This window comes from Pristiophorus japonicus, chromosome 15, assembly GCF_044704955.1.
Source record: "Pristiophorus japonicus isolate sPriJap1 chromosome 15, sPriJap1.hap1, whole genome shotgun sequence".
Classification (NCBI taxonomy): Eukaryota; Metazoa; Chordata; class Chondrichthyes; family Pristiophoridae; genus Pristiophorus; species Pristiophorus japonicus.
Window position 1 is genome coordinate 99,430,167 of NC_091991.1, and position 9,542 is coordinate 99,439,708.

Sequence of the window (9,542 nt, forward strand, 5' to 3'; positions counted from 1 at the left end):
GCGGAATGGGATCCTCCTCCACCCCAGGAACCGGGGAACGCGGAGATACGTGTCCAAAGAAATTCTCCAGGTCCTCCAAGTACCCCAGCTCCAAAGTAGGGGGCGAGGGTTGGTGTTGTTCCCCCTCCCCGTCGCCACCCCCTGGCCCAGCGTGTGGATGTATATTAAAACATTTTTAATTTTCATTTTCTGCCGAGTCGTGCAAGTCCCGGGGGAAGTTGGTTAATAGCTGGGCGGGCTCAGGTTCGGCCATTTCGGCCCCGCCCACCTCAGTCCCCGGGACGCTCGACCCGGCGGCAACGCATTCCTCCGCTGGCCCCGCGCCCCCCACGACAGGCAAATCCTCCACGCCATCCCCGGGAGGCAGAGGCCGGGCAGCCTCGACTGTCTCACCCTCCCCGGGGACAGACTCCTCCCGCCTACGGCGCTGCTTGGGGGCGCTGGTGGGGGATGCGGGACACACGGTGGGCACCGACTCCTCCATGGAGGGATGTTGTTCCCCCACCGCCTCATTGGAGCGGCGCCTCCTTTTGTTCCTGGGGGGGGCGTGGAGACAGGAAGACCTCCATATCTGCCGAGGCCTCCTGCTCCACTCCCCCCTTTTCATTTTCTTGCCCGCGCCCGAACCCCTCTGAGATATTGGTCAAGGGCTCGGGCACGGGCTCAGGGCACCCCGCGCTCGCTGGTGACAGGGTTGGGCTGAGCGCGGTGATCAAATTGTCTGGCACACTGAAGGGAACCGCCTCGAGGTGTTTCGCCTTCCTCCGCGCCTTCCTTCCGATCGGACGCTCTCCCTCCCCCCCGCCGGAGGCCGTGAATACAAAGGCCTCCGACGATGCCCGCGCACCTACGGCTCCCGGTATGCGGACGCAACGAGGGGGAGGGGTGGCGGCGGTGCCAGCCTTGGCTGCCTTCGGTAGTTTGGCGGCCTTGGAGGTGGGGCAGTTCTTGCGAACGTGCCCCATCTCCCTACAGGCATGCCACCGCATGCTGTCCAATGTCCAGAAGACGCAGTAGGCAGTCCCCTCGTGCACCACATTAAATGATCCCTCTGTTGTCTCCTCCCGAGCCAGTCGGACAAAGAGCTGGTGGCGGAAGGAGAACACGTGGCACAGGCTGCTCTCCCTGAGGCCGAGCGGTATGGGGTTGATCCCTGACCTTACCTCCCCCAGTTGGTGTAGGTGAGGGAGGAGGAGCTCAGCGGGAACAAAGGGCGGGACGTTTGAAAGGATGACCCTCTGCGCGGTGGCTTCGAGAGCGTCCACCGGCCGGAAAGTCCCGCCCACCGTGAGCCCCTTTTCAAGGGCCAGGGACACCGCCTGCTCCGACCCCAGGAAGAACACTGCCTTCCCAGACATCTTGGAGGCTGCGACAATGGTCGAGGGGCCGACTCCCCTAGCCATCACCCGCACGCACTCCTCAATGCTCATTGTGGGGTCAGTGTAGCTCTTGACCCCGTGTTTCTTTGTTATTAGTCTGAAAGGTGGCAGGGCAGCAGGAGGCGCAGGAGGTGCCGTGGATGTGGACGCTGCCTGCGCATATATCTTTGCTGGCCCTGCCACCGGCGTGGATGGAGTCGCCATCACGGGGTCCCTTTAAGGGCTACACCCACCCCAAAGTCACAGGCCTTAATGGTCTTAAATGGCCTCGTTGGTGTTTCAACAGAGGGAGCTCTGAAAGAGGCACACCTCTCCCCTAGTTGACGATTGGGGAGGGGCCTTGCTCCCTTTGCTCAGTTGTCTTGTAATTGATTTTTCCAATTAGGAGAAAGGGGCTCTCAGAGAAAAAGGGGAGAGACAGAGAGAGTGACAGAGAAAGAGAGAGAAGGGTGGGAAAGAGGGAAACTGTGAGGGCAGGTCTCCCCTCACAGTGATGGGTGGGTGTTGCTGGGGTGCACCCTCCAGATGGCAAACAAAACAGTCTTTGTAGATGGTCTTCGGGTGGGGGGAGAAGATGTCTTCACCTGGGGCAGCTGGAGCCACCCAGGCACAGCACTCCCAACGATGTTAAATAGGGTGATTAATCAGTCTTCAGCCAGGTAGCTCCAGCTATCCCAGGCTAGGCAATGGGGGAGGGGTGCTTCAGTAGTGTGTGGGGCCTAGTTATTTAGCAAGACCCCCTCACACACTTCCACACACACAACCCCCGCGATGTTCCGGCCCTCTAGCAAGTCTTCTTTCCTCCCCCCACCTATATAACAAAGTCTTTCAGGGGATGCACCAATACACCCACCTGTAGAATAGTAATGGCTCTCCCTCCTTCCACACTGGATGTTGTTATTTCCCCCTCTCTCCAACTCTCTGTATAAGTAATAATGATGTTGAATTTTCTGCTCTCCTCCTCTCCCTCTGGATGAATTGGAATTGTAGTAAGCCCCTTCCTCCTCTTCCTGGGCTGTTTCACAGGGCTCACAAAGGCCTTCCAGGCAGGAGCAACAGCAGGGAGCTCCTTCCCTCACTGCAGCACAGCTCCAAGTGAATAGGCCACGCCTCCAACAGCTCCACCCTTGTCCACAGAACTCTTTTTGGTCCACCCTTGTCCACAGAACTCTTTTTGTGAAAAAATTAAAACATTAAATCATTAAATCGTCTCCCCCCGATCTGCGGGGACCCTTGTCCACAGATCTCTGAAAGTCGCAGGCCAGGTGGAAAAGATCGTTAAGAAGGCATATGGGATGCTTGCCTTTATTAGCCAAGGCATAGAATATAAGAGCAGGGAGGTTATGCTTCAATTGTATAAAACTTTGGTTATGCCACAGTTGGAGTACTGCATGCAGTTCTGCTCACCTTATTCCAGGAAGGACGTGATTGCACTCGACAGGGTGCAGAGGAGATTTATTAGGATGCTACCTGGAATGGAGAATATTAGTTATAAGGACAGATTGTATAGGCTGGGTTTGTTCTCATTGGAACAGAGGAGGTTGAGTAGAGACCTCATCGAGGTCCACAAAATATTGAGGTGCCTGGATATAGTGGATAGTAAGGGACTATTTCCATTGGTGGAGGGGCTATTACGAGGGGGCATAGTTTTAAGGTGCTTGATGGAGGTTTGGAAGGGATTTGACGGGGGGTGGGGCTCTTTTTTACACAAAGAGTTGTGCGGATCTGGAACTCGCTGCCTGGAAGAGTGGTGGATGCAGCAACTCTCGCCACTTTTAAGAGATGGTTGCATGTGCTCTTAAAGTGCCATAACCTGCAGGGTTACGGACCTAGAGCTAGTAATTGGGATTAGACGTTGACTTTTGTTGGTCGGCGCAGGTATAATGGTAAGTATTGCAGGTAATAGAATACGGCCAGGGTAATCTCCTGGACTAGTTTCGATTGCCTGGATGGGTCAGAGAGAAATTTTCACTGATTTTTTCTCCCTAAATTGGCCTGTTTTTTTTTTCGGTTTTTAGCCACTCCTAGGAGATCACATGGCTCCAGTTGAGGTGGAGTGTCGATATTTTTAATTTAAGGGGTGTTGCAGTGGTGTGGGGCGGACTGTTTGGGCTGGGTCTTCTTTGCCTTTCCGCTATTGTTCATGGGTTTGTATGCTCTTTGTCGGCCGGCGCAGCCACATTGGCTGAAATGGCCTCCTTCTGTGCTGTAAATTTCTATGTTTCTAAGTTTCTAAAGCTTTAGGTCACATTCCCAGAGCGATCTGATCACAGGTTTATCCCCAGAACACTAACACCCTGAGATTACCCTATCATTTTAACAGAATCCTAAAGCCAATGCTTGCCCTTGAGACCTCAATGTACATATAAAAACATATAGGTTACAAAACGGAAATAATCGATTGCACCCAACCAGGCAATGTCGTGATTTATACTCCTCAGGAGCAAATAGTTCCAATTATCTTGACCTGCCCTGTTCTAACATCTTCTGAGAATTTTAAGTTTATTAGCAGAAGATTCCGAAATGACATGAGGAAATTATTTTACACAGCGAGTTGCTGTGAGCTGGAATGCAATGCATGAAAGGGTGGTGATTGTAGATTCAATGATAACTTGCAAAATGGATTTGGAAACGGCGCTAACTATTGTTGTAAAATTCGGCTCTCGGGAGTTTATAAGACAAGGAAACGTTATTCTCTCCCGCTACAAGTTGTATTGATCACTGCAGTTATAGGTTATACCCTTTTAAATTGGCGATACATTTATTTCAGATGTAAGTTGCGTGACAGTTTGTGGGCAAGTTTCGGAATTTCCCTCCCCGAGCGAGGCCTAACACACAGCGGGAGGATTATGGGACATTCGTGGTTGACTGCCCCGTTTACCCAACAGTTGATTCCACGAAAGTGATAGCGCGATACAGCTGGAAATAAACTTGGACAACGAAGTATGTCATAATTCATGTCGGAATGAATGGCAAAAGGCAGAAATTGAACAGTTCTTGCTGAGGGATTATGAGGAGTTCGGAGCTGAAATAACAAAACAGGACATCAAAGCTCATCATCTCAGTATTAATATACGATCCACGTGCTAATTGACATAGAGACAATAGACATGGAAGGTGAACACGTGGCTGGAGGAGTGTATATGGGAGGGAGGCGTTCCATATCATGGGAAACCGCCACCAATACTGTCTTCACATTTGAGAAAGAGGATATAATGTTCCACGGAAATTAATAATGAATCAATGATTGTAACTTACTGAATTTAACATAAGCAAGAAAGAATTATAAGAAAAATTAATGGAACTAAATCTGAGAAATCATAAGGAACTGAATGTTTCCAAAGCAATTTCGATTCGGAAATGATCCCTTTGAATTTGAAAAATACAAATGTAGCTCTACTATTTAAGAAAGTTGCGAGAGAGAAGCCAGGATATTATAGACCTTTTAGGCTAACTTCTGTTGAAGCGAAGTTACTGGGTGTGTAAATGGTAGGTCCTGCATAACTGACCTAATTGAATTTTAAGGCAGTAACTAAAGCGAAAAAGCATAGGGGTAGTATATCTTTGTAGCTTATATAGAATTACAAAAGGCATTCGAAAAGTTTGTACGGAAATGACTGTGTGCTCAAATTAAAGTTCACAGAATTGAAGGTAAATTATTGGCTAAGAGTGAAACTATTAGTAAAATAATGAACTAATGGAATTATATGTGTTAGACCCAAGGAAAAAAGTTCTCTTTCCTAAGGGAAATTTTCATTATTGGTAAAAGATGAGGTAATGGTTATATTCCCCTTATACAGAGTTATAATTTAACTTTTTAAGTTTACGTAATGCAAAATTGTGTGGACTGACACGTACATGCAGTGGGAAAGTGCCAGTTTGTAATTAGCCTATGCAATGGACCATGATACTGAGTTCAGAACTGGGACACGTTTCAAACCCTAACCAAGCATCAGTAGCTGTGGTTGTAGGTATTACCTTAAATTTTATGTTTAAATATTATTGCATATGTTATGTGTTTAATAAATCAAGGAAACCTTACTCCATTGATCAAGAACCTGATTGAAAACCTTTCGCTAACAACAGCTTCAGTATTGTAATTGTGAATGAGCATCTTTTAGTAACGTTGATAAAGTGCCTCTGTTACCTGTCACTCGACAAATTTACACATTTCAAATGTTTCCAAAAGCCAAACACCACTTAGTTGCAGGTCCCCGTGGAGGCAGGCTCAGCACAAGTGTAGGGGAGCACAAGTAGCACTGTCATCTCCAGTATAAATGTAGATGACCATTAGTACTGGAGGAGCACTGTTACCTCGAGTATAAGTGTCGGGTCCACTAGTACTGGAGTAGCTCTGTCCCCTCTAGTATAAGTGTAGATGACCACAAGCACCGAGTAGCTCTGTCACCTCTAGTATAAGTGTAGATGACCACTAGTACCGAGTAGCTCTGTCACATCTAGTATAAGGGTAGGGGATCATTAGTACCGGAGCAGCACTTGCACCTCTAGTATAAGTGTAGGGGAGCACAATACAGGAGGAGCAAAGTTTCCACGAATATATATTTTGGATTACCACCAGTACAGAAGGAAGATGATAAGCTCATGTATAATTGTAGATTAGCGCAACTACCAGTATAGCACTGCCATTACCATTGGAAATATGTGGGTACCACTAATACTGGAGGAGCACGGGCACCTCTCGTGTATGTGCAGGAGCAGGGTCACACTTGGTGCAAATTTAGGGAACAACTTGTTCCGGGCGCCCCCATTCACCACTGGGCTACCACTAGTGATGGAGGATGATGGTCAACTCTCCTGTAAATGTAGTTTGTCACTAGCAGCGATGGAGCCCTTTCTCCTCTAGTTTATGTGTATTGCTTCCCCTAGTATAGCGGCAAGATGGTCAACTCGAGTTTAAGTGTAGGTTTTCCATCAGTGCAAGTGGAGCACTGTTACCTCTAGTAAGGGTAGGTGTACTATAACAACAAGAGGAGCACCGTTATGTTTAATGCTGCAGGGCTGGGGTCATCACCAATATTGCAATATTTTGTGCACCGCCTGTTCTGGAGGAGTTGCAGCACTAGGACTGAGCCAAGAGCGGAGTTTTGATGTGTATTGTTAGGGGTGCTGTCTTCACTACTCCTGTGCAAATACGGTCAGTAGCAGTGCAGGGAGGTTAACGTTTCTACTTGTAAAGAATGCTTTTTGAAAATTTCCAAAAACAATTTCTAACATGTCTCTTAATCTGACGTATCTGATAAACATCTAACATACCGTCTATTTGTTAAATGTCTGGAAGTAATGATAATGACAATTTCATCTAATTGACTCCCTGGATGATTGACGCGTGAATAAATATCTGTTCCCTTTCATTGCCTCAACCGTTCATCAGGCAGTGTCTTTCAGCTCCGAAAGAAACCATCCATTCTCACGGAAAATGGGGCGACCAGCTATTCTACTGATTGAAAATATTTTTTACCCGATTCCCGGTGAGCCATTGTAACATGTGTGTTGTTATTCGGTTGTTAACTATATCCCTGTTGGCTAATGTAACTTGTTTTCTAGATCGCAGCATTACACCATTGGAAGTGACAGGAAACAACTCGCGAACTGACATAGAAACATAGAAACATAGAAAATACATGCAGGAACAGACCATTCGGCCCTTCGAGCATGCGCCACCATTCAATATGATCATGGCTGATCATGCAAATTCAGTACCCCACTCCTGCCTTCTCTCCATACCTCCTGATCCTTGTAGCCATAAGGGCCACATCTAACTCCCTTTTGAATATATCCTACGAGCTGGACTCAACAACTTTATGTTGCAGAGAATAGGTTCACAATTCTCTGGGTGAAAACGCTTCTCCTCATCTTGGTCCTATATGGCTTACCCCATAGCCTTAGACTGTGACCTCTGGTTCTGGACTTCCCCAACATCGGGAACATTCTTCCTGCATCTAACCTGTCCAATCCCGTCACAATTGTGTATGCATCTATGAGATCCCCTCTCATTCTTCTAAAATAAAATGAATATAAGCCTAGTCGATCCAATCTTTCTTCATATGTCAGTGCTGCCATCCCTGGAATCAGTCTGGTGAAGCTTCGCTGCACTCCCTCAATAGCAAGAATGTCCTTCCTCAGATTAGGACACCAACACTGCACACAATACTCAAGATGTGGTGACACTTTCTGTGTTCCCATTAAGCCAATAACATTTATTAATTACTGTGTTCTCTGAAGCTTCAACAGAAGCTTATCCGGACCATCTTGTCATCCCGGGCAGAGTGAGTGCAGCAGCAGCTCATTAAAATGTGTGGGTCGTTTGCCCAGATAATGGCTCCAAACTAACTTTGTCCTCACACTGCTCCGTGTTGATAATCACACTGAATAGAGTAAAATGATCTCAACAGGTATCTTCATATATATTTCAATCAGGCACTCTAACATTATTTCTCTCCTCCCTTTTTCTTACAGTGAACTTGGTGACAATTGTGATTCTCTCCCGAGGAAACTGCGGCCTTTCCAAATGTATGTTTACATGGTGGCCATGGCAACAGCAGATCTACTGGTCCTTATCTTCAATGTAATAGTGTATCATATTTCCAGTTATCGCTTTCCGCTTTCCCTCCAGTCCCACACTCCCGTGTGTAAGTTCATTCTATATATGACGACTGTCACACTCGAATTGTGTGTTTGGTTCACCGTCTCCTTCACATTTGACCAATTTGTGGTTATCTGCTGCCAGAAAGTTTAATATAAAGTATTGCACCGAGAGAACTGTGGCCACGGTTATAACAACTTTCACAGTCCTAATCTTTTTTTTATAGAATATCCCTGTTTTGTTTGCATTTGCACCTGAACAAATAATTAACAATGTGCAGTGGGGCTGCTGGACAAGTGTTTTTTTTTTGAAATTCGTAGCCAATCGTTCCAATTCTTTGTCAAATCACAAACGCCAGAGGTCACCTTGCACACGCCAAGTATCACTCTGCGCCAATGCTCTTAGCCAAAAGGCCTAGAGCCACTGCACCATTCCTGGAAGTACTGCAATACCAGGTTCGTGCCATGGAGGTGGATGGGTCAGGTCCCCCACACACCTCCGTGGAGGTGGATGGGTCAAGCCACCCCACCCACCTCCTGTTTCCAAAAAAGCAAGCATATACCTTCCTGATCCAGGAAGAACCACCCGGAGGTCATGGTGGCTACTCCCCTGTCAGGTCAGTTACGCATGATCTTAGCCAAAAGGCCGAGATCATGCGTAACTGACCTGACAGGGGAGTAGCCACCATGACCTCCGGGTGGTTCTTTTATTGCATCACCTGCAGGTGCAGCATATGTCTAGTTTCACAGCGCCTGGGGCCTTTGGCTTCTGTTTACTTTAATTGCCTTGTTAAATTGTTTGACAGTCAGATGTATTTGAGAGGCCCATAGATCTCGCAAGGATCTCCGAGGCCACAGGAGTGGGAACCAGAGCGATTCAGAGATGGAGAACCGAAGGAAATCTATAATTCTACTTTTCTATTTCGGGCAGTTTTATATTTTTGTGGCTGACAACTTCCATGAGTTTGATAACTACCAAACTGGCAAGCATCAATTTTTAGCGAGGTGGCCGCACAGATCCTGGATATAGCCACTGAAATAGTAACAATGTTAACATTCTTCAGTTCCTTTCAAAACCCATGTATTTATGCACCGGCCCAGAGGGAATTCAGAGAAGAGCTGAAGACTGTGGTGAAATCTCCCCGGACACTCATACTCAGATTATTTAGAAAAAGACAATAAAACGATTCGATTTTAAAAAAGCTTCTTCGTCACTAAAGCTCAATTTCACCGCCGTTTCCACCGTAACATACTTTTTGTCTGGTGAATAGAAAAATTGATGAGATCTTGTGTGAGCATTTCATCCATTTGCTTGTGTTCGATTTATGCATTGCTTTAGTTTTTCGCGCAGTAAATATAATCTGTCCCTGCAAATTTAACACTGTTCACGTTCCGAGATCATGGATAGCAATGATGAGCTGTAGCAGTGTAGACAACACAGGAATATACCTTACACTGCAGGTACAATGATTGGGCGGCCCGCTTTAAAATCATCAATAAAGCTTCATTCTGTGCCAAAACAATCAAACTTCTTGTGATCGCCGATATTGGTAACTTTCC

The 9,542-nt window shown here is 46.8% G+C and overlaps 1 pseudogene; it reads right to left on the minus strand.

Annotated features, from left to right (window-relative positions):
- Positions 1 to 8,401: 8,401 nt before the first annotated feature.
- LOC139226048 (U2 spliceosomal RNA) lies at positions 8,402 to 8,637 on the minus strand (annotated as a pseudogene).
- Positions 8,638 to 9,542: the final 905 nt, after the last annotated feature.